This window comes from Marmota marmota, unplaced genomic scaffold (assembly GCF_001458135.2).
Source record: "Marmota marmota marmota unplaced genomic scaffold, marMar, whole genome shotgun sequence".
Classification (NCBI taxonomy): domain Eukaryota; kingdom Metazoa; phylum Chordata; class Mammalia; order Rodentia; family Sciuridae; genus Marmota; species Marmota marmota.
In genome coordinates, this window is record NW_026000026.1 from 57,717,213 (window position 1) to 57,743,355 (window position 26,143).

General features: G+C 32.6%; 1 pseudogene; it reads right to left on the reverse strand.

The window, feature by feature from the left end:
- LOC125619140 overlaps positions 1 to 17,967 on the reverse strand; it is a 63,926-nt pseudogene extending 45,959 nt beyond the window's left edge.
- Between the last annotated feature and the right edge of the window lie 8,176 nt (positions 17,968 to 26,143).

Below are 26,143 nucleotides of genomic sequence, written 5' to 3' on the forward strand. Positions count from 1 at the left end.
GGGAGGGGGGAGGGTGGAGGATGGGAAAGGCAGCGGAGCACAACAGACACTAGTATGGCAATATGTAAATCAATGGATGTGTAACTGATGTGATTCTGCAATCTGTGTATGGGGTGAAGGTGGGAGTTCATAACCCACTTGAATCAAAGTGTGGAATATGATATGTCAAGAAATTTGTAATGTTTTGAACAACCCACAATAAAAAATTAAAAAAAAAAATTGAATTTTCAACTTCCCCAAATTTAAGCTAAGTAAACCTATTTTCTTTATTAATACTGAGCTTTGGTTATTTTGTTATAGTAACAAATTCTACTAGTACAATAGATTCATCAATTCTGGTCATTTTATATAGAAGTTACCATACACTATGTGGACTTTTTTATCATTGCTTCTTTTACTTAACATAGTATTTTCCAGGTTTATCCATGTTGTAGCATGTAACTGCTTTGTTCATTTTTTTCTTTTGATTTATTTTTCCCTTTCAAATTTATTGTATTCGTGTCCATTGCCTGGTACCACTTCAAGGATAGAAGTATAATATCTTGTTGAAGATTATGAAATGCATTCAAAATATCGTGCAACCATCTAAACATTCAATAGATCTTTAATTTTATAAAAACAAAACTCTCTAATTCCCCTTTCTACAAGCCAATAGCAATTACCATTCTACTTTCTGTCTTATTTTGATTGCTCTAGTGGAATCATAAAGTATTTGTATTTTTGCTATTGATTTATTTCATTTTGCATGATGTTTTCCAGAACCATTAAGGTTATATATTATATTTCCACCCCCTTTTGGACTGAATAATATTTCATTACATGTCTATAACATATTTATTTCTGCAACAATGGATGAACATTTGGCTCACCCCACATTTTGGTTATTATCAATAATGTTGCCATGAACATTTATGTATAAGTGTTTGTGTGAATGTGTGCTTTCATTGCTTTGGGTCTATATCTAAGAAGACATGTCAAATTTATGTTTAATTTTTGTAAATTTATGTTTGAAGAACTACCAAACTATTTCCCAAAATAACTGCATAATTTTTTTACATTACTGCCAGCAATATTTGAGTGTTCCAACTTCTTCCCAGCACCACCAATAAATGCTTTTTATTATAATCATTCTAGTTGATGAGAAGTGGTTTGTCATTGCTGTTTTGAATTGAAAATACATAATGACTAAGGATGTTGTGTTTCCTGGTCTTTTGTATATTTTGTTTGTACAAATGTATATTCAGAATCTGCTTATTTTTTATTATGTTGCTTTTATTTTGAATTGTAAGAAATTTTTGTAAATACTGGACATAAGTTCCTTATGATATCTTTGATTTGTGAATGTTTTCTGTATTTTGCTCTCTTGATAGTATTATCTGAATCAAAACTATTATAAATGTTGAAGAAGCCACATTTATGTAATTTTTCTCTTGTTCATTGTGCTTTTCATGTCGTATCTAAGAAATAATTGACAAAATTAAGGTCACACAGATTTAATTATATAGTGTATTTTATTTATTTATTTATTTATTTATTTATTTATTTATTTATTGTAGTTGGACACAATACCTTTATTTAATTAATGTTTTAAAATGGTGCTGAGGATTGAACCCAGGATCTTGCATATGCTAGGTGAGTGCTCCACTGCTGAGCCACAACCTCAGTCCTCTATAGTGTCTTATAAGAGTTGTTATATTTTTCACTTTTCCATATAAGTCAACAATCCATTTTGAGTTAATATTTGTGAATAGTAAGAGACAGCATTCTGATTTCATTCTTTTGCATAGCTATATAAACTCTCATGAATTGAAAAGTTCGTTCTTTTACCCACTTGACTGTCATGAGAGCACATTAAAAGTCATTTGACCAAAAATGTATAGGTTTATTTCTATACTCCCAATTATGTTCCTTTAATTTATAAAAGTGGCCTTCCGTAAGTATTGCACTATTTTTATTACATTAATTTGCAGTAAATTTTAAATGCAAGATATATTTTTTACTTACAGATTTTAATGTTTTCTGTTTTGGGGGGGGTTTAACATTTTGATTATATTATGTCTCTGTGTGAATTTCTTGAATTTATCCTACTGGGAGTTCCTTAAAGTTTGGGAATGTACAAATTAATATTTTTCAGCAAATTTGGACAGTTTTTTGGCATTAATTCTTCTAATATATTTTTACTACTTATAGAATGTTATTATGATAAATGATGCCCTCACTTTCATGACTATTATACAGATTTTAACCTGTCACTGGTGCAAGTGGGAATAAGCCCTAATTTTCTCAACTAAACCTATCTGGAATTGAACTTTTGCAGCAGGGAGGGTCAAAAAAGAAAGAAAAGATGCTGGAAGCCTGCCCCCTACAGGATAATATTGAAGCCATAGTCTCAAATATGTCAGGAAATAACATGTGAGCTTTTAGTCATACCCACCTGGAATAGGTATTTTTGTAACCCTAGGCTGAGACAGATAGAGGAATGGGTCATAGAGTCTACTGCTTTTATTAGGATTTAATCGATATTTTTGGATAATGTTTATCTACTTGCAATATGTCTTTAAGTCAATTTCCAGATTTTTAAAATGTTTTCTGTTGTTGTTTGCTTGAATTTTTCACCAAATAAATGGTTCTCACACCAATGTTTCCTATTCCCTTGTCTCTAAGATAACTGTGAAATGAAGTTTCTCCTACATTGAAAATTCCCCAAAGTGATCACCCATTAATAACTGAGGATTTTATCATTTTATTGTGATTTATACTTACATTTTTCTGTTAAGAAATAAAGGGAAAATTTAGAATTATAATGATTCATACAGGAGGCAGTTTCTGGCCCAGAGGAAATATGTACATACATTTATACAAACCCATGCAAGTCTGGCAATAGCTGGCCAAAGAAGTTGTTTGAATTCCCTGTATCTCAGGATTCCAACCGGATGGTTAATGTTTTCCAACTGGAGAACTGACAGATATACAATCTCTGGTAATAGAAGATGTGTTGAGCAGATCTTTGCCAGTTCTACATTCCCATGGATAAAATAAGATGATGCTGAGGGAAACATTCCAACTGTTTGAAAGATGACCTAAAAGAAAGTGTGACCTATAAGGACACTATACTATTACAACCTGTCACTTGTTATTGCTTATAGACAGATTGAAAGACAAACTTAGCTGAACTGTTTGTCCTTTGCCCTATGAACTTCGACCTATAAACTACCAACAGAAAGGGATAAAGGCAGCTGGAGAGACAGACACATAATCATTGGTAAAAAGCAAATTTGACTAAAAATAGGATCTTTTAAAAAGTAACCAGTTTATCAAATGATTCTTAGAATATGATATACATTCTTAGGATACACAATAAACTCTGTGTTTGAGCATTCAATAAACAGTAGCAGTAGTTTGTCCTTAACATGGAACCCAGGTGGACCTGATATAAGGAGAGCACAGGGGAGGACACTGGTTCTGAGGTGGTGGTGAAGTGGTTTCTTCTTGTTGGGATCTCCAGAATTTTGAATAACCTAAAGCCACACCAAAACCACCACCAAAAAAAAAAAAAAAACCCTGTTAATCAAATAATACTTGTTAGGTTCTGTAAACAAGTCAAGATGGCGCCTGGCATTGTGCCAGAGGTTTGTGAAGTAATGCCATCGAGCCATTAAGTGTGGAGATTCCTTATTGGTTGACTGCTGTATCTAGTTTATGTTAATTAGATAAGCTGTGTGGAATGTATATATATATATACCCCTCCTGTCCTACAATAAATGGCTCCCAGTCCTGCTGTATCAATCTACACAAGTTGCTCCTCATCCCCCGGTTATTTTGCTGCAGCCGGACTGCGGCAAATACTAGGTTTATTAAGCTTTCTGCCACAAGGGAAAACTTGAATTAGGCAGATGTTTATTTGTGTCTTAAAAGAGTAAAGGTAGAGTATGATATTTAGAGCTTTAAGACCTTGATTCACTAATTATTAGGTAAATTTTGTAAGATAAAGAACTTAGAATTAATCAGAATTTAAAACACTCTTTGGATTGTTGGTCAAAGTGAGGAAATACTCTTAAAATGAGTCTTGATCTCATTCTTCTTTTTGACATGGAGGATGACTTGATTGGGTTACAGACTTATTCTCTGGGAGAATAAGCATTTCCTAGGGCCAACTGCTAGTTTATTTTTGTTTGGTTTCAGAGTTATTTAACTAGGGATGGGAAAAATATGCCTAGTTTCATTTTTTACATGGGGACAGGTAATTATATTGGCTTCATTTCTCACCCTCTGCATTCTATTTTGGAGAAGGAATGTGAAGGAAATAATATCAGAAAAAAAAATAATTCCCAAAACAAATCAGCTACATACTGAACACTTAAACCTTGTTACCTTTGGTGTAAATAAATTCAAATCAATGTTGATAAAACAGGCTTAAACTTTTAACCTTTTCCAATGAAGTTACATATTTCTATTGAAGTTAGATAACAACATACGGTCATATTTCTCCTCAGGTTTCTCTGGAGTGCAGTTCTTTCTTTAAAATTAGTTCAAATATTTGTCTAGACTTATCTTAGACAAATAATTTGATTTAACTCAGCTGTTTTAAATTTTTTCGATTACTTTTGTTAAATGTCTACAAATAAAAAGTACATAAAACCAATTTGACCTAATTCACTTCAGCTAATTTGGATGATTTTCATTTTAATGACTAAATATAGTTCAATTTTGAATCAAAGGATGTGCTATGATATATATTGTCTTTATTTTGCCACATTGATACCATAAACCTATTCCAAAATTTGCTTATTGTCCATATTTGTCTGTTCTTTTAAAAATCAGGTTCTTCTAAACCAGATTTCATTTCTATTCTTGTTTTATGTGCCAAACCCCAAAGTGCATTGGGCTTGAATCTCTGAACACTGTAGACCCATTTGAAGACTGTTCTGATTGTCACACATTGCAGTGCCTGAAAACACTCTTAAACTGATTGTCTTAAAAAAATGAAAGTTGTCCAAAGACAAAACAGGAACAATTATTATGACTAATTATGACTGAAATGACTGTGGTTCCTTGGAAATGCTGCGCTCTTTGTATTTTCCACCATTAGTGCAGTTTGAATGAATGTGTAGAGTTCAGAGGTCTTCATGTTCACATTTTAAAACTAGGTAAATGACCTCAACATTCGAGCTTGAATTCATTTTTAATTTTATTTTATAAAATGTGTAGACAGTTCCCTGTTCTCTGCATTTAGAAGTACACACAATATAAATCTGTTAATTCTGTAAGTAATTTTTATAATTATGATGTAACTCTATCCTACCCTTAAAACATTTAAAATAAACCCTTTATGTGGAAAAAAAAATCAGGTTCTTAATCCATGACAAAGTCTGAAGCTTGTTCACAGATCTACTGAATCTAATCCTACAAATGTCACAAAAGCATGTACACTAACTGCTGCCCTTTTCACATGACCCACCAGTTGGATCTAATGATGTTTGAGGTCATTTGTGAAGTGTTATTTCTAACTTGCCTTTTCTTACTATCCGGGGTCCAACTCTTATATGTTTACTTGTTTTAGTCTTCCTTAATGAATCCCTCATCTTACTAAAGTGTTCCTCAAATTACTTCCTGACAATGGCATGGAGGAGGGAAAATTTCTGGATGTTTTCTTGTCTAAAAGTATTCTTTTTTCTTGACAGTTTTCTGGTGAGAAAAAAAAAAAAAGTAATTGAAATTCTTTCCCCTCAGAATAGTTTCCTCCAGCCATCAGCTTAATGTTTATCTGATTCATGTTGCTTTTTATTTTCTTTCTCACTAAAAAGTTTTGACTCTTTGCTTTACCTTTAGTGTTCCTAAATTTAATGACAGTGTATTTTCTTGAGTTTTCTCCTTTGGAATGAAGGGAAATTTAAAGAAATTTCTTTCTTCAAATGCAGGATATTAGTGTAAATGTTTTGCAACCAAGATTTCTGCATTAAAAATTGTTAGATAGTATAAATTGATTTTTGCAGGTATTATATATTTTCTACTTGTCTTTTATTTTACATTTTCCAGCATTTCTCCACTTTGGTTTACAATCTATTACTATTTTAAGTTTTCATTAACAATTTCAATTTCCAAGAGATATGTTTTCCTCTCTGATAATTCCTAATAGACAGTAATTCTTATATTTATTTTTATCATTATAATACTTTTTATAATTTACCCAGACCAATTTTGAATTGTTGGATTACATTTATTATCCTAAAATTTGATTGTATATTTTCATATCTTGGATTTTTCTATTTCCTGCTGCAGCATTTTTCTCAAGTTCTGGGTAAGCTTTGTTTTGTCTTTCATAAAATAAAATAAAACATTGGGAAATTGGGGAGGGGCAATGTTAGCCAGTCAAATTATAAGTTCTATTTTAAGGATTAGTCAAAGATCAGATTGTATCCTGTTGTATCTGACATTAAAATATTTAGGGCTTTCACTTAGGACACCAGAACCCTTATTAGATTTTACTATAGGTTACTTCTCTCCATATTAGGAATATTAGAATATTAGGTTGCATATTCTGATTTTTTTCATTTTTTATTTTATTTATCCATGATTAGCCAATTCCTATGTGGTGCCCACTTTCACAGAAATGGCAGGGAAGGTAGTTTGATTTTTTAAATACAATACTTGTATTAACCCTTCTCCTCTTTCCTGCCCTCAGTACATATACATCTTTAAATTCATGTTATATCAAGGTTTAAGCTTAGCAAAATTAATGCACCCAGTTAGTGCTGAGGCATATGAATCGGACTATTTCCTAAGTTTTCCATCTTTAAGAAATTTGTTGCACTTTTAGATAGATAGATAGACAGAAGATAGAAGAAAGAACTTAGCTAGATGGATATATATTAGAGGATATTTATGTGAGAAATTGACTCCCATGATTATTAAGGCAATGAAGCCCCATGACAGACGATCTGCAAGCCAGAGTTCCAGGGGTTGTCAGTAATTGGTTTATTCTAAATATGCGGGCCTCTGGAGCAAGGAAACCGATGGTGTAATTCTCAGTTTGAGGTTGGAGACTTTAGAACCTGGGGCCACGGATCCGAGTTCTAGAGTCCAGGGTTGCAGAGAACTTGGAGTTTTTTTTTTAAAATTGGAGTTAGTTGTGTTTATTGGTTTGTTTGCTTTTTTTTTTTTTTTTTTGTACTGGGGATTTAACCCAGGGGTGCTTTATAACTGAGTGATAAGCCCCAGCCCTTTTTATTTTTATCTTTATAATTTTGAGACAGGGTCTCACTAAGTTACTTAGGGCCCTGTTAAGTTGCTTTCAGGGCCTGAAACTTGAGATTCTCCTGTCATAGCCTCCTGAGTCACTGGCATTACAGGCATGTGCCACTGAGCCTGGCAAGAACCTGGAATTCTGACGTCCAAGGACAGGAAGAACAAGCATGCCAGTTCTAGGAGAAACAAAACAAACGAACAAAACAATTTTCATTTTTGTTTCATCTGGGCTTTCAGTCAATTGGATTGTAACTGGTGCTTCCCTTCTCAGTACATCAATTCACAGACCAATGTTCTCTGGAAACACTCTCACAGATGTACCCAGAAATAATGCTTTATTGATTCTCTAGGTATCCTTAATCTGATCAAGTTGACACCTAAACTTAGCCATCAAAATGACAATATATATTAAATGAGAAAGCAGGAAAAGACACCGTACAGTCAACATAATATAAATTTTGCACCGATACGTCCAATCACATGGAGTTTTCATTTTTTTATAAGTAAAAACAATTAAATATTGATACCTATGGATAATTAGGATAGATAATCTACACATTATGTAATTTAGTAAATTAAAGTCAATTACCTATAGTATAAATCACAGTAGATATAACGAATACAGAAAACGAATATTAACATTTTGTGTCTTGAGGTAATGAGATTACAGTTTAGTTTTCCCATTTATTATACTATAAAGAAATGTGTTTGTGGCCTATTAAAAACTGTGGCTTTTAGTCATGTTTTAAAGTTCATATTGTGAGGAAATTTTAAATGTCAAAATTTATTAGCTATTAAATACTTATATGAAATGAATGACATAGATGTAAGGGAAAAAAAGACAAATTATTTGTTACAGTGTTCGTTTAACATGCATGAGCGGTATCACTCTACTTTCAGGGCATTTACACTATTAGAACAGTGTGTGCAGAACAAGTATACTGCTTCAAGACAGAATTTAGTATCACAGATTCACAAATAACTGGGTTCCTGCTGTACCTCAGCCCACTGAGGCGATTAGTTGGCTTCATTTTCATTTGGCTTATTTTCTGCTGCTGTCGGCATATTTCATCTTCTGCATAGAAAACACCTTTTCTCTATAAAAGTTCAGTGCCGTATAGAAAGATATTGGCTTAGAAGGGAGGTTGGAAAGGCAAGATAAGAGCCTTTTAAATTAATACATTAACAGACAGGTCTGAACTAAGTCATCTTCTGATATGTATGCTGAGGGAAAAAAATGTTCAATTGGCTGAATTTTTCTATTCATTAGTTGTATAAGAAGCTACACTCATTTTCAACTGGTCTACATTTTTATGGTCATATTTTTTATTTGGTTGGGAGGCACATGCAAATACACAATATCTTCTTTTTTAAAGTGAATTTTAAGACGTGGTCAAAATATTTTAGCATCCTCAAAAAGTTCACTTTGTAATGATTCTTACTCACTTTTCCATCCCCACTAAGTAGTAAATGTAGTGACACTACCCATGTTGTAGATGAAAGTCATTTGTAGAAAATAAATTTTGGAAGTAATATACTAAGAGAGTTATACATGTTTTTTTTAAAAAATAATAATAATTACTTTGTAATAAGATCACTTCTATTTTTGTGATAATATCATTTACTATGGCTTTCAAAATTAATCACTATTAGATACAACTGAATTAAGTATTGCTAACGCACATATCTATTAATTTTGAGTTTAAATTGCATCAGGTTTTTCTCTACAGAAACTGAATACTAAGGTAAGGTTTCTGAGTTAGTATCAAGTTTTGCAAAAATTCCTTCTTTTAAAAAACACCTCAAAAATATCACACTTCTCTGAATTTAAGCTGATAGGATTCAGATGAACACAAAGAAAAACATCCTTGTTTGGTTATTATAAGAAGATTACCTCACATGAAATATACATGATCCAAAGCAAAAGAGCTTATGGCAAGAATTTCCTTTTTTAAATTGGACTTGTTTTCTTTTGAAAATCTCAATTTTCAGTCATATATGTTGGAAACAACTTCAGCCATGATTTGAAAAGAGAAAAAGTGTAGGGCAGGTCTCCCATGCTATGGGTATCTTCATCCTTTTCTCTAACTAGCAGCTGGTAACAATAAGATATGCCGAACAAGATACATTATTGGTCAAGTGTATCTGGGAACTGCTACTTTAGAAAATGCACTTGAATTACAATATTGACTCTCTATGTACATCCTCCTATCCAGTATCTAATTGATATCAAAGAAGATACTAAGCTAAGTAGTCATTATGTATAGAAGGAAAAACAAGAATTATTTACCTAAAGAAAACAACATTATGGGTAACTTTAAACTTAAATATTATAATAATATATTTTAAATTCATAGTAATAGTCTAGCTGATGATATCATCAAGTAGAACTTGAAAAATAATTGTTTGAAATAACTAATTATGGGAATTTCTATCCTGAACAAAAATTCATAGTAACTAGGTACATTAATCATGTTCATTCCTGAATTCGAGTTGAAAATAGCTTTCCCATCAGGGGAAAATTTGAATGTCTGAGTAACACTATTAAATAAAGCATCCTCTCCCTGCCAGCTGCAAGAGGTTCTTTTCATTATTTTTTGCAGCCACTATCTATACTTTATCCCCAAGAGAAAAAGAACTAACTTGTAGAGAAAAAAAAATACTCTTTTCCCCTGAATCAATTATTCTTCACACTTTTACTTACGTCTATTCTCTTTTTATTTCTTCTTGGGTTTACTGATATCTGCATTCTATAAATAAGTAGATGATCTAAATAACTAAACTATAATTATTTGTGAGATGAATTATATTTACCATTATTTCTTAAATTATTTTTAAGTTTCATGACCTCATTATTGAAATTGTAAAACAAAGTTACCAAAAATAAATAAATAACTATAGTTATTATATACTATAAGTGAAGAAAATTTTTATTCAGAAATTCTTAAAATAATTCCAAGTTAGCAAGGTAAATACCATCAGAACCAAGAAAGATCAGGTTCTAAGAATTGCTAATTAACATTCTTAACATTACATTCTGATCTCAGTTTATTGGTCAAGTGTATCTGGGAAGTAATTGTATTTTTACCCTCTCATCTATTTTCTCATTTGTCAAGAAATTTAAGCTAAAGTTTAAATAAAGGTTTAGTGATATTGATCTGTAAGACATTCACGCATGTATTTGAAGAATATTTTTTAAAAATTTTCTGTGTATTTAAATTTGAAGGGGTTTTATATTTCTTTAATTTAGTGTTCACTTTTGTGTGTGTGTGTGTGTGTGTGTGTTTTGCAGCGGAGCAAACTCAGGGCCTCACTCAAGTTAGGCAAGGTATCTACTACTAAGCTGCATTCTTGGGCTTATATTTATTTTATATGGCTCTTTTCTATTTTAATTGAAGTCCATGAGACTGGATAATTCAGGCTATTTTTATTTTAAGAAGAAATTTTGAGCTGGGCACAGTGGCCCTGGACTGTAATCCCAGCAGCTTGGGAGGCTGAGGCAGGAGGATTGCAAGTTCAAAGCTAGCCTTAGCAAAAGCAAGGTGCTAAGCAGCCCATTGAGACCCTGTCTCTAAATGAAATACAAAATAGGGCTGGGGATGTGGCTCAGTGGCTAAGTGCCCCTGAGTTCAATTCCCAGTACCTACCACCCAAAAAGAAGGAATTTTGAGAAAATTTCTAATATTGATAATACAGTCATCAACTAAATTAATATTTCTGCTACAAAATATACAAATACACAAATTGGAATAAGTCAAGATGAACCTTAGAATTACATGAGTTGAAATGAGGTTTTGTAGTCAAACCTGTTATAAATTTTAATTTCTGATCTTTCATGGATTTTTTTTTATTCAGGCTAAGGATCAAATTTTTTGTCTTAGTCAAAGGACATTAAGAATACATTTGCAGAATGATTGCAAGGAAAAGTAAAAGGTAGGCAAGGAAAGAATAGGATAATTGGTTTCTGAATAAAGGGAAGAAGAATAAAACCAGGGAGGAGTGTGTGAGTTCTGGACAAACATTGGGATGAGAAGAACTTCTTACCAAGAGCTTGTGGAAAAATATAGCACTTCTTTTTAGTAGGCAAGGCAAAAATGTAGTTACTGTCAGTATTGAGGATATTTGAATTTTTTCAATTCCTCTTTGTATATTTCCTTCTTTTATCAATTACAAAATTCAGTGTAATTTGAATATAAGGGCTATTATTTGTATTGGGTCCAGTTGTTTTTCTTCAAAAATAAAATAATCTTTCATACTTTCTACCCTCTGAGACTAAAACCAAACAAACAAACCAAATCATATGTGATAAATACATGCCAAGAAGAAAGAAAAAAAAATAAAAGGCTATATAGAGATTAGAAAAAGAAAGAAAGTGACCAGTTCTTTCCTAGAAACTTCATAGAGCATTTTTACCTCTTATTTCAAACAAATATGCAACTGTATTACAATCAGTTATCACACCAAGATATTTTAATTTCAATATAAACTTTATCACATGGCTAGAAGTGTCAAAAGAAAAGTATAAGATGTAATACAAAGTAAAGAATTTTGTTTCTATTTTAAATGGTTGTACAATAGCTAAGTGGTAGGAATTAAACAAAATTATATATTGCTCTTTTATTAAAAATTCCTACTAATGGGACAAAAATATCTGAGCTTCAATTGCATCCAATGTTATGATATAACAACTGTAACACAGCAACAATAGATTGCAAAATCCTTCAGGAGAAACTTCACACTGACCTAGGTAAGACTGCTAATTTAATTTTATCATTTCAAGTGAAAGTGACTTGAAACCAAGGGAGACTAATCTGAACAGTAAGCCTAATTGCAAATGCCTCAGTACATTATGCAGATAATAACAGCTCCCGTGTGGATAATATAAGTTAGCAAGAGTACTAAAAATTACACTTTCTTTTGCCATAGTGAAAATGAACTGATATTGCATGTTATCTCCCGATCCACATACTAAAACAGAAATTGCTTTCCAGGTTTTATGAATTTTACAGACAGGATATTATGTGAAAGTTTTTTTTTGTTCTTATGCATTTATTCTTATTAAATTTCAAAGTACATTCAGAAGCAATATTTGAAAATGACAAAAAAGGGAAAATTCTAGTCATGTAGATATCTATGATTTCATATGGCTTTATCATCTGCATTCATTATGCAATCTAAAAGAAATTGAGATTTCTGTTTCAAAGGAGTCCATATTAAATAAAAGATATTCTATTGTCAATATGACCATGAAATTGGATGTATCTAAAATTAGCATGAACTATGAAAACATACACACAAACTATCATATTAATACCATAAATGCCATTAAGAGTTGAGATGTTTAATATTTTCATGTAAATTTAAATCATTTTAGTAAATTATACTAAATGAGAGTTTCATACTTTTAATATAAAGATTAGGAAGCATGTCAGACACAGAGAGACTGAAAACTACACATTGTGGCAGACCAGACTGAGAGATAGAATCAGAGTACAGCCCTTCCTTCTAAGGTGTTGCTGCAAGAGGACACCTGACAGGTCAGAAGACAAACTTGTTTCTGCAGATAGGCTAGGAACACTTGCAATTTACAAGGGTAATATTAATCATTTGATCTACTATCTTTGCCCTCATTAATGTTATGCAGTACACTCAATGATGCAGTACACTAATATGTGCCTCACATAAGCACATGGAGGTGCAGGGATTTAGGAAAGTACTCTTCCTAAGAAACAGCAAACTGCTTACTTCCAAAACACAGTCTAAGTCCAAGTCATTTCGACTGTGCTTAAACATTTTGTTCTACAGCTTGGTATAGTTTGGAACCAAGTTTTCTACAACTTGGAACAGTTTGTTTTTGTTGTGTTATCACTCTTTTTAAAACTTGTTTACTTCAAGCAAGTTAATGCAACATAAACTATTTTAAGTTAGGTAAGAAGAGTGGAATACTCTTGTTTGTTTTGTAATTCAACTGCCTTCCAAAGAGTGTATTAAAATAGTCTGGGAAATCCCTTTCAATTCCAAATGATGTACACCAAATTAGTCCATTTAACTGTGCTGGTAATCCATTCTTCCCCATCTACTAGCAGGCATCAAAGATTCAAAAGAAAGAGAGGTAACAAAAGACTCCACAGGAAACTTTTTCAGCCAACATATTTGGGTTTTATTCAAGGGCTCTACTAAATTAATTTAATTTATGCTATTTTATATTTATTTCAATAGTAGCATGTTAATCTCAGAGGAAGGTGAATTAGTGAATTCACATTAATCTAAATAGACTATTTGGTTCATTTTCTAAAAGGTATCCTCAGGCAACCAAATTCTTGAAGTATTATTATACTACTATCATAATATGTTATCTGAGTAAATAATGTGGACTATTTTACCATAATTATATTGTAGCATTACATGATGAAAAAATATTTTTGACTGATGTACTATTTAGCCAGATAAGTTAAGTACTAATGTATTTTATTTAATATAGACTCATTTGAGATAGAATATCTCAATTTCTTTTAGATATTATAAAGAATTAGCAAGAACTGGAGAGTACTTTTCATTTTAGCACGTGGATTCAGAGATAAGTCAGGATATCAGTTCATTTTTCACTATGGCAAAAGAAAATATAACATTAAAATGTGTAATATGTAAAAAGTCTTTAATATATTATGTTTACATAGAAAATGTTTAATTTATATTTATATATAAAAGATTTACTTCTTCCGTACTTAATATGCAAGAGACATTTTACCTAGTATTAAAAATGTCTGGAAAACTCATACTGTCTCCACTTCAATACAGTCTACACTCCAGAAAGGGAAATATAGGTAATTACACAATTTTGTAAATGAAGAAAAATTTACAGTTTATAACTTCTCTTAGAGTGACAAGCTGCTAGGAAAGCACATTGTGCAGGATTTGGCATAGACTTGGATGAGAGATGATTCCTTAGATGAACAGTTGGGGGAAAAGTAATCGTCTGAAAATGTTAGATGAACCTCAGTCAACAACAGTAATAAGAGTCATTTTTCTGTAACTATAACCTGTTGGAAACACCAGAATGATCATTCTTCAAGCAGTGTGAACAGCAAAGACCTCAATGTGTAGACCTTTTTGTCTCCATCAGTGTTTGCTTGAATAAATTAATAAGCCCTCATGTGTACAATCAAAATTGATTTATATTGTTGATACTCTCTTAACATCCTACCTTTCTATAAATTTTCACACATTCTTTTCTTATTGGGAAAGTAAATATTTAATGAGTTTCTTCAATATAACTATGCATAGTCACTATGTTGCAAATTTTAATATTTACAAGTATTAATTATTTTTTCTTGTTTATAAAAGAAGAAATATTTGCATGTGTTCTACAATCATTTACAAAAACATATCTTGAGAAAGTATATTTTGAAAAAGCTGTTTGGAATAAAAAAAATGCAACGTTGTTTTAGAAAAGTAGACATCCAAAGAACAGCTCTTATTTTTGTAGTCAGATTTGACTCTTGGTATGACTTTGGGATAATCTCAATATGTAGGTTTCTTCATCAATAAAGGAGGAATAAAAATAATTACCTAGCTATGGGAGTCTTGTGAGGATTATAGAATTAATGCATTTAAATATTTTGAAAGTTTAAGATGAAAGGTTCTAGATGAGTGCAAAATATTACTCAGGATAAATGCTGCAGTTAATCTCACATTCAGGTTTTAAATGTCATTTAGATCAAAGGTTTATTTTGCACATTTCTGCAAAAATATGAAAAAAATTATTTATCTTCAATTTTCTGCTGACAATAATTTTTAAGTGTCATGAACTGTTACTAGGCAATGAAGAAACAGCCTTTGACATTTTATAGTTCCTTATTTTGTGGCATTATCTACTGAAGATATACTGTGATATTCATAATTAAAATCAGCACTTCTGAATCAAAAGCAAAAAAAAAAGTACCTAGCAAGACAAGAACATTGGAAGCAATGAGAAATTAGAATTAAGAATACAGATCAAAAGGAGCAGAATACAGTATTGTTGGGAAGATTATAGTGACCAATTTTAAAATTGATGCATCTCTATTATAATTTCTTTTTTGAGTATTACAAGCCAAATGAAATTTCTTTAATTTTCACTTATTTTTAATGAACACTTCAAGGAGAAACACTCATGCTGAACAAAATTTGATTTTGCCTAGAAAACATTGTGTCTAACACCAGTTTGTACTCTATTGGACATTTAATAACAGAACAAGAAATCAAATGTTTAATTGTAGGACACATGACCTTACTATGTTTACTTCTTATATTAATTTTAAACATGTAGCATTTCACACACTTTGATGTAGTATAACTTATAAACTGTTAAGTATTTCACAGAAGTAATCTAATGTGTTTTGGCCTAAAGACCTTAAGATTTGATATTCATACTGCATCAATATTTATATTTCCATTGGCTTCGGAAATACTTAAAAATACTTAAATTTAGTGTTTAGATATTAAAATAGAAAAATGTTCACAATTGCCCTGCACTCCCCATGAATCAATGTAATCAAGCAACCTAATGACCATTTACTTGTGCAATTTTGCTACCAGACCAAAAATTCAAAAGTCTTAGCTATTTCATGTCTGTATCTATTATTAACTTTATTAAATTATAAATTATAACATTAGAAAAAAGAGGAATGGCTTTTCATACTAATATTTTTTCTTACTTTAGGTACCATGAAGATCATAAATATGCAGAATCTGTTAATGTTTTTGAGATTCATAGAAAATGATTCTAGGAAATAATACTTTGAGTTAATTGTGACTAAGAGAAAGATTGAAGTAATAATAATTATTTTAGTTTACATTGAGTGTCTAATATTTTTTTTTAATTTCATAACAAATATAAAGAGTATTGAAGACTGCTTCTTTTCATTTTTACAAGGTACAGTATTTTTTGAAATAAGGCCTAAGTATGTTTGGCCAGTAGCAATTTGGTAATATGTTAGACAGTTTAAAGATCATCTAGCCCAATTATTAAAATACATTTCTAAGTAAAAGCTTTTATGTTTCCATGAATATGGGGTCAACATGAGAGGTTGAGCTTTATCCTTTTTATCATCATTCAAACAGATCATCAGTTCCAAGTTTAATTCATGTGTGTATATGTTTAATTTATGTGTGTGAGAGTGTATTTGTGTGTGTACATGTATATAATTTTGATAAAACATTTTATTGAAACAAAATGGTTAATTTTCTTAAAATTGTTTTAAATCTCTTACTTTATATTGCAATTTAGGGATGATTAATTTCTTCTCACCAGAGAACAGAGATGGTTTTTATGTCATGAAGTTAGTGTTTTAAACTTCGCAGTCATGGTATCACATTTTTCCCAGGTCTCAAGGCTCACTGAGAGGTGTCATAGGACCCTCCACCTCTTGCTCTCTTTGCAACAGCTACACTTAGCTCCTGTGTTTCCTTTAATAATCCAGAAGTGCTCCAGCCTTAAGAACTTTGCCCTCTGATATTCTCCATGGCTGAAATGCTCTTTCCCAAGATAGCTTCATATGTCTCTCCCACAAATTCTTTATATTTTTTAAAATAACACCTTTTCAATAAGGTCTTCAGCTTTATCCTATAAGTTCTGTGTGGATTCAAAGGAAAATAAAGGAAGCAAAGGAAAACAAAAGGTGTTAGTAGAACCCTGACAGATGTATTCACACATGGCTGTGCACACTGGATGTCTATATTGGAAAAAGAAAGCAGTATTGCTCACAGTCAAATATAGACATGTACAATTCTGTATGTGTGTTTGTGTGTGTGTGTGTGTGTGGTATGTACAACAATAGAGCTCAGTTATTTCGGTTTTTGCCAAAGCACAGTGCAGTGACCCAGAAGGATACTTCATTCTAAGTCTTAAACTGCGCTAGACATTATTTCTTCTCTTCTCAAGACTATGTCCCTCACAATATGACCTTTTAGCTATCCCTGTGATGGCAGAGATTAGATGTTTCCAACTGTTGACTCTGCAATGACCTTCACTTTGGGGAACAGCATGTTGGAAGTGATAGGTTTTTATTCTAAGCCTAACTCTTAAGAGAACATATGTATTTATGCTCATGGTTTTGATGCCTGGCCACCAAGGAGAGCCAAATTCTTCAAGCTGAGGTTATTCTAGACTAGCAACTACAGATTTATGAGGGAGTCTGAGACCATACAATCCTGCCCATATCAATAGAACTAATCTGGAAACCCAAAGACTCATGAAGATAACAAGTGGCTATTGCTTTGACTCACTAAATTTTGGGACAGTTTATTATAAACAGGAGTTAACTGATCTTCTAAATCATCTGGAAAATGAGGTTGAGTCAAAGCTTATTTTTCATACAGTGTGTAAGAGCAAGGTTGGAAAGGCAGGGATGACAAAGAACGATGCACAGGACAATCCTACACAGTTGTCAATGGCCTCACAAATGTTACCACTTTTCCTTAGGTCACTCAAGCCATTTCTAGAAGTGGTTTATGAAATCATTGCTGTTTTGAACCAATTGTCAGGGAAGAGCTAGCAATTTATGAAGTATCTTTGTAATCTCGTATTTCTCACTCTTCAAGGTTTAATTCATAGGATGCAAACTTCCAAACATTTATGTCCCGAAGGGACAGTTTTTCCAGGCAGTCACTGGTGAAGCAGTTTGGCTGGACTGGGGCCCCAGTGCTTCTGAGGCTGTTTTTGTGCTGGATATTATGAGCCATGCTGAGGTTTTTTTCTCATTCTTGGGAGAGACTATAAACTCCAGTGGTATCAAAAAAAAAAAAAAAAAAAGAGAGAGGACAGTGGATTGTCCTCTGATTGCAGGACTGATTCATGATTGCAGGACTGGCTTTATTTAGGCAAACCATCCTGAGGCTACTGCAGGCAGGAAGTGGGGCAAAGGAACACAGCCCAGTGTTGGGGGTGTTCTGCAGGACTCTAGGATCCAGGATGTGTCAATATTAGTGCCAGTGTACATCCGCGGACACCTGGCTAAATTCCACAAGCCTTCCACAATGATTTAGAATAATCCTTTCCTGCTATTTTCATCCTTAGTCTTTCATATTTAACACGTTATATATTTTTTTATTTTATATGGCATAATATATGATTTTTTTCATTAGAATCGAAATTTCATGTGCAAAGGAAATTTTGTATGAGTTGTTCACTATTATTTCTCCTATATCTAGAACAGTGCTTTGTATGGGGTAGATTTTTAATAAAAATCTGATTGCTGGATGAAAAAAAGCAACATTGAGTCAACGTGTGATTAGCCCAAAGTTCAATGATGTTTAACTATTTGCATGCTTATTTATTCAACAACTATCTTAAAAATTAAGTTATCATTTTTAGGTCAACTGTGCAACAGCAGCCACATTTGCATTAGTAAATTAAATTTAATAAGATTTATTTTAGAAGAAAACATCTGTCCTCTTTTCATTAATATATGTGGATCTAATTGGAGAGAAAACTTAAATGACTATTTTTAGACACATGGAAATTTGGGCATCGCCATCTAACAAGATTACTTTTTTGATTATTATGCAATCAGTTACTCACTTAGCTCACAAATTTAGGCAAAAATCTTGATTAAAATTACCACTGTTATTTTAAAATAATGTAATTCTGCTTCTTACCCTGAACCAGACACCCACTCTGCCACCCACATCCCAGGGACTTTCTTGATTAAAAACATTGAGTTATCTAATCACTTCTGTGCCTTAAAAATGTATAGCATATGTTGAAAACAGCAGCATGGGACTCTTTAAAATATAACTTCTACTTATTCTTCTTACTTAAAAATTTAACCCATGTTACCCCATTGTCTTTATTCACACATCAATAATGATCAATGAAACGCAGTATTTGTGCTCTTTATGTAATGCTCATTTCCATTGTGGAAATATTGTTAACTCCCCTGCCTATACTTGTTGCACTAATAACACAGAATGCTTATTTTCTGCCGCAGTCTGGCTACAGCAAACTAACTGGGGGGTGACGAGCAACTTGTGTACATTGATACAGCAGGAGTGGGAGCCGTTTATTGTAGGACAGGAGGAGTATATATACATTACACACAGCTTATCTTAATTAACATAAACTAGATACAGCATTCAACCAATAAGGAATCTCCACACTTAATGGCTCGATGGCATTACTTCACAAACCACTCCCTCTGGCAAAATGTCAGGCGCCATCTTGACTTGTTTACAGACCCTAACAATTTTCTTCTTAGGGTAACTGGTCATCTCAATAGTGCCTTTTTCTCTTGATTTTAATTTTTTTTCATTTATATGATAATGAAAGTGTTTGATAAAAACAGTAGGTGAGACTGAAGCATCTTTCCTTCCATTCATTGTTTATTAGCTTAAATCTGCCCAAAGTTATATATGGATTAAAAGAGGAATAAAAAAAACAAAGGATAACAAGATGCTAATTTTACCCATACAGATACACTCACACATGGATGTACACACACAACTTCTATGATATATGACAAAAAGAAAGCAGCATTGCCCAGAGACAAATAGAGATATGTAAACTGTGTGTGCATAAGTGGTTGAGAGAGAGAAAGCAGAGGGCACTTCATTCTAAATCTTAAACTACAGGAGTCTCCTCACAGCCTTTGCTTCTTTTTGCTGCCCGGGAAAGTAACTTCTTCATGACCTTCCAACTTCTTCATGTCTTTCCAACACTGCCCACCCCCCAATCTGGCCATTTCCTGTACAATTTCATACAGCTTTTAGATATAAAATTGATTCCTCTTAAAGGTTTTCCTTAGAACCAGAGGTAAAATTAAGCTTCAATTATTATTTTCTCTCAGAGTATCCTATATTTTATTTTACAACTTTATCATTTATAATTACATATTAATTGTCTATTAATCTGGATCACCCCATAGACCCTGAAGCCCATTAGTATATAACTCAGTATATATCACACAGTGAAGATTTACTAAAAATTTGCTGAGTGGTGATGACTGAAGACTGGTCTTCAGGGTCCTGGCTCACCTGGCTGCATGCTGCATTTTTTATTGCAGGGACCATAATCTGAAATACAGACAATGGGAAATATTGCCTTGGCACCTTTTAAAATTATAGCAGTTGGCACTCTTGGTGGGAATGTCAGCATTTTTGAAAATGCGAGACCATCAGCAGTAGTAAGTGTTTGAGTATAGACCTGAAACATATTTAGCCTCATCTACTTTTCACTCTAAACAGAAACTGCTCTCTGAAAGTCTTTCTTCCACCTTCAAGTTTAGGAGAACTTTAACAAAACTTAAGCTTTATTAAGCATTAAAAAATGACTAGCCTTATTGTGTTACAGATAACAGGAAGAGCTTTCCTTATTCAAGAAAAAATAATAGAGAAAAAAGTACTTTCAATATAGGGCTTACTAAATACCATGAAGCCAATATTCATGAAATACTTTTCACTAATAAATAAAAGGTAAAGTAACCTTTTGAAAAGGAAAAAAAAAAACATCTTTGAAAACACTAACATCAGGTTTTGTCTTTGTTTTAGTTTGGTTTCTTTTGTAGTGATGGCGATTGAACCCAGGACCTTGTACACGTACATGCAAGGCAAGCAGATCAGCAGTTACTTGCAGGTGTGTGAGGATGGCAAAGAGATACAGAAAGGAGAGATTTCAAAAGGTCATGTGTAAACTTTTCAAGGAAATAAATATGTTCATGACCTTGATTTTGGTTTTTCACAAGTATATAGTTTTCTTAAATTTATTAAACCATGCATTTTAAATACATACAACTTGTTGTATAGTAGCTATACTTCAATAAAGCTACCAAAATGTAGAAAACAAAACTAGAAAACTAATGTCCTTGGAGCATGGTATTCTTGGTACTCTAGAGACAATGGTGTGACCTATAACCTGGTCTGAAGACAGTTTAAAAGGCAATCTGCTGGTTGTATTACAGGTACTGTGCAAAATTTCCTATGCTTAAGGATTTAGCCACCTTCATATCAGTTATCTGTCTACCCATGCCTCAGTTTATTTTCTGTTTTCTACCATTTATTACATTTTTAATTCTGTCTTAAATAGTAATGTAATAATAGTAGCATAATTTCCTCCTACTGCAACTATTTGAAACTAATAAGAAAACTCCCGTTTCGGGGCTGGGATTGTGGCTCAGTGGTAGAGCGCTTGACCTAGCATGTGTAAGGCACTGGTTTCTCTGCTGCGCGACCAGCACACTAGCTTCATACTCGAGGTTGCAAACATAGAAGTTAATTAGTGAGATCAAAATAAAGACACATAAAACTCAATTTACCTTTTTCTTGCCCAGCTCAGAGATGGCTTCTCCCGGCTCCTGCCTCAAGCCACCTGGCGATAGCGAGGTTTACACAAGGGACCAGCAGGAGAGAGGAAGAAGCACTGCCAGAGACTGGGCTTTTATTGGGGAACAAAAAATTTAGGGGAAAATTCCATCCAATGAGGGTCAAGGGAGAGAGCATTCCAAAGTCAGTGTCAGTGATTGGTTTCCAGGTCAATGGTCAACCACACCCCCACATGGACAAGCCCTAGCATCTGGAAAGGGTGGGGAAAGCTCTGACACAGCTGGTCTGAGCACCTCACACCCAGTCAGGGAGGTATCTCAGTCACGTGCGAGAACAGCTTCCTACAGGTTTCTATTCTCAGCATTGCATATAAGTAAATAAAATAAAGGTCCATTGACAACTAAAAAATATTTTTAAAAAACCCCTCCTGTTTCACTGATCCGTAGGGTCAATGCCATTGAGGCCAAATAGCTTATGTGGGGTAACGTATCTACTGTGCAGTGAAACTGAACTTGGAACCATGTCTAAATGCAAGAGTCCATGCTCATCACAGGAGCACATCTTCAAATTAGACTACCTTAGGTTGTGAGATAGCAACAACTGTCCATTTCCACAGTTCTGGGGCAAAATGATGAGATGTAGAAAGGAGATACTGATTTGGAAGAAGGAGACAAAATGACTTATTTGATGTTAAGTAAATATTTCCCAGTAAAGAGAGAGTTGTTTTAGAAGTTTATGCCTCCAATATAGTGGGGATGTGGGAAAACCTTTAATTTTATTACAATAAGCCTCGATACTTACTTTCACAGTCTTATCTATACTTCTATGGGTAGATATCACAATGATATATCATTGATTAATGTTTCTTGATCCTGAGCTATTAAATATTTGCTCCTTTTTGGGTGGTTTGATGAGAATCTTGATGGCACTGCCAGTTAACTAACCAAAGAATGATTCAGTAATTCTGGGTTCATCTTTTCTTAAAACAATGAAATTAATTTGTATGCATTAGATTTTCAATGTAGAGAAGTATTTTTATTATTTTACCACATGTGTTCTTGATAGTAAATTTATCTTATTTAATTGTACAAGACAGTGAGACTGGTTGTGGGTTTTTGATCCATGTTTTTGTCTGTTTGTTTTGTTTTTCTCAGTGTTCTTTCAAATGTCCTTTTCTGGATATTTGCCTGATAAATAAAAGCCACTTCTCACAGGAAAAATGGGTTAGGAAAATCATCAGCTATAAAAATAATTGTTGGTTTTACTCTAATTTATAATTTAAAACATATCTGTCTTCATCATAGGTTGGATGCTTTATTGATTTTATCAAATATTTGGACATGTCTGTACAGAGGACATTCATTTGCATGATTTTAATTCTATGTCTCCATCTCTCTCCTCTGTACATGCTCCCACTTCCTATTCATCTCTCTCCCCTCATTTCTCTTTTTTCAATGTATCAGTCTGCATGTTAAGAAACATTTGTATTTCATATTAAAAGAAGAGGGATTTTACAATTTAGCTGGGGTTGAATTAAAATTGTCACATTTTATTTTTAAACTTATTTAATTCTTCTCTAAAATTTTATTTTATCTGATATGTAAAATATAAACAAGTGCACATATTAATGGGATACCATGTAATGTTTTGAAACAAGTATTCACTGAATAACTTCTAAATCAGGTTAAACTTATCTATCTCCTCATTTATCATGTTTTTATTGTGAAAACTTTCAAAAATATTTTCTTCCAACTTTTTGAAATGCCTCGTACATAATTATTATCTGTAGTCACCCTATTGTGCAATTGCACACCAGAATTTTTTGCTCCTATGTTACTATAACTTATTATCCACTAAACTATGTAAAATTTTAATCCTCCTTAGCTTTCTGAATACTTGGTATGAATAGTGTTTGCAGTAACTATATTTTGCCATTGCATGCTATTTGAAATAAAAGAAGATATAGTAAATCAACTGGGCAAAATTAGTTTTTATTGAAATAATGGTGTTTTTTAAATGAAAGTCCCCATGTTAGTATATTTTATTTTCAAAGTAAATTCTATGATAATGATCATATCTTTTCACTTATTTAATATTCTGACTTTACAGGGTTCATCCTAAAGTAAAAAGTGATGATATTTTAGGATATTTTATGAGTTCCCTTTAAGGGTAACATGATTGTAGGTATGGAAACATTTAAAAGCTTAACTGAAAATATAACCCTCTCTGAATATATACAGACTTATATGAAGTCCTAACACATGTTAAAAAGTTTCCTTGTCCTACTAGTTTTCCTCAAAGATGTGGCCATTTCCTTAAATTATTAAAATCATCAAATTTTGTGAAAATCATTTTGGGCTTTTGATTAGAAATATACTGAGTCTATAGACAATTGAAAAGATATTTTTAGCGCTTATTTTCAATTATGACAAAAATCTTAGTTAATCCTTTGAATTATATAAATATTCTTTAATTTATCTTAGTAAAATGATATAATATATTATAAAAACCTTACTTTTTTAACCCTACTTTTTAAAATTTATATCTATTTTATATTTTAAATATAAGATAGAGTATAATGTCTTTAAAATTTTTCCTTTTGGCTACTGGTGTACAAAATTACAACTGTTGGCTGTGTATGAACTTCACACTAATTTATTTTAAATTAATTTATTTAATTATTTACTTTTTGTGGTAAGCCATTCTTATAGACCGTGGCCGCCATTAGAAGATGGCGCCGGCTTCCACTGTGGCCTGTGATAAACAACTCCTTTTATGGAGAGTTGGCGCGCAATCCCTTACCACCCTATGAGAGAGATCCACGTGGCGGCTTGGGATTGGGACACGGGGGGCTTTATTAAGCTGTGCTTGGGTGTGGCGGCAGGCGGGCGCTAGAAGATGATACATGACTCAAGGCCTGAATAAACTGCTGAAAGAAGAATCCTGTGTCGTGTTTTCCCTTGCCGGCGAGGGGTCGAGACAACTTTTTTGTAGATTATTTGATTGTCTGTAATTATCACATCATTTACCAAACTTAAAAAAAAGTTGTTACTTCTTTTTATATATTGATGCTCCTAAAATATTTCTGTTGTTACACTATTGAAAAGATGCTATAATATTAAACAAGCATAGCTGGCATTTTCTTCTCATTACTGATTTAAAAGGGAATATTTATAAAGTTTCCATATTTAGTATACGGTTAGCTCAGATCTTTTTTCTTTGTTTGGTTTTATGGTACTTTTTTTGTAAGACTAAGAAATTTTTCTTCTTAATTACTCAGAGCTTTTTTTACATATACATAATTACTTGATAATGAACTTTATCAAATATTTTGAAAAGATCATATAATTTTCACTTCAGATTTACATTTTAGAAATAATTATGACATTTTATAACACTTTTGTTACACTTTAGAATTATACTTGTGGCATTTTATAACCTATCAGAGTATCTTAGATACTTATTTTATTTAATATGAATGAATATAATATAAATAACAGCTCCTGCTATGATGAGTTGTGTTTCCTGTGATCCTAGTACTCAAGAGCTGAGGCAAGAGAATCTTAATTTCAAGCCTAACACTCAGGCAATTTAGTGAGAAACTGTTAAAGAAAGAAAAAAAAAAAGAGAGAAAGAAAGAAAAAGAAAGGAAAAAAGGAATGGTGGGATTGCAGCTCAGTGGTAGAGCACCCCTGAGTTTAGTTTCCAGTATCAATCAATCAATCAATATATAAATAAAGAGTAGTTAAGATGAAAATAAATGGCAGTACAGTAAATAAAAGTGGGAAATATGTTGAACAAGGAATGTCTCATCAAATAAGGATAATAATTAACTTAGTTCTGTGCATATTTAATCTATAGACAAAGCAAAATTAACTGACTTAATGTTTTCCTCAAGTTGACATTTGGCTTAATTTTATGAAAGGGTGATTAGGGACTGCATATATGTATTCTGTGAAGGCAGAATCCTGTGTGTGATGTGAGTATAATGTTTTGGATTCATTCCAAATCCTGGTAGAGTTCGTCTCAAGACACAAAGACAAGAGCTGGGAATGTAGTTCAGTGGTAGAGCACTTGCCTAGCATGTGTGAGACACTGGGCTAGATCCTCAGCACCACATAAAAAATAAATAAATAAAATATAGGTATTGTGTCCATCTACAACTAAAAAAATATTTAGGAAAAAAAAAGGCATAACAACAGGGGCATAATTGCATGAAACTGCTTTTTTTTTTTTTCTCCCTTCCTAGTTTCCTTGTTTTGCTCTCTGGTTCTCAAAAGCCATCCTTATCCAGAAGTATCAACATCACCTAGAAACTTGTTAGAAAAGCAAATTATTTAGCTCTTTTCCCTACTCCTGGGTTGAGTTCAGCAATCTGCATTATACCAAGCCTTTCCGGTAATCCTGGCGCATAATAAAACTTGAAAATCACAGCCTCTTAAGTTGATTCCTACACTAGTTTTCTTTGCCTTTATTGTGTCATCTTACTAATGAATCAAGCTCAGGTAAAACATTTAAAGTTAATGAAATCAAATCAAGTACAGTGAGAATCTTCTGTTAGGCTTCCCCGAGTTCAAAGCTAATCACTCTCCAAGCCTTTCCC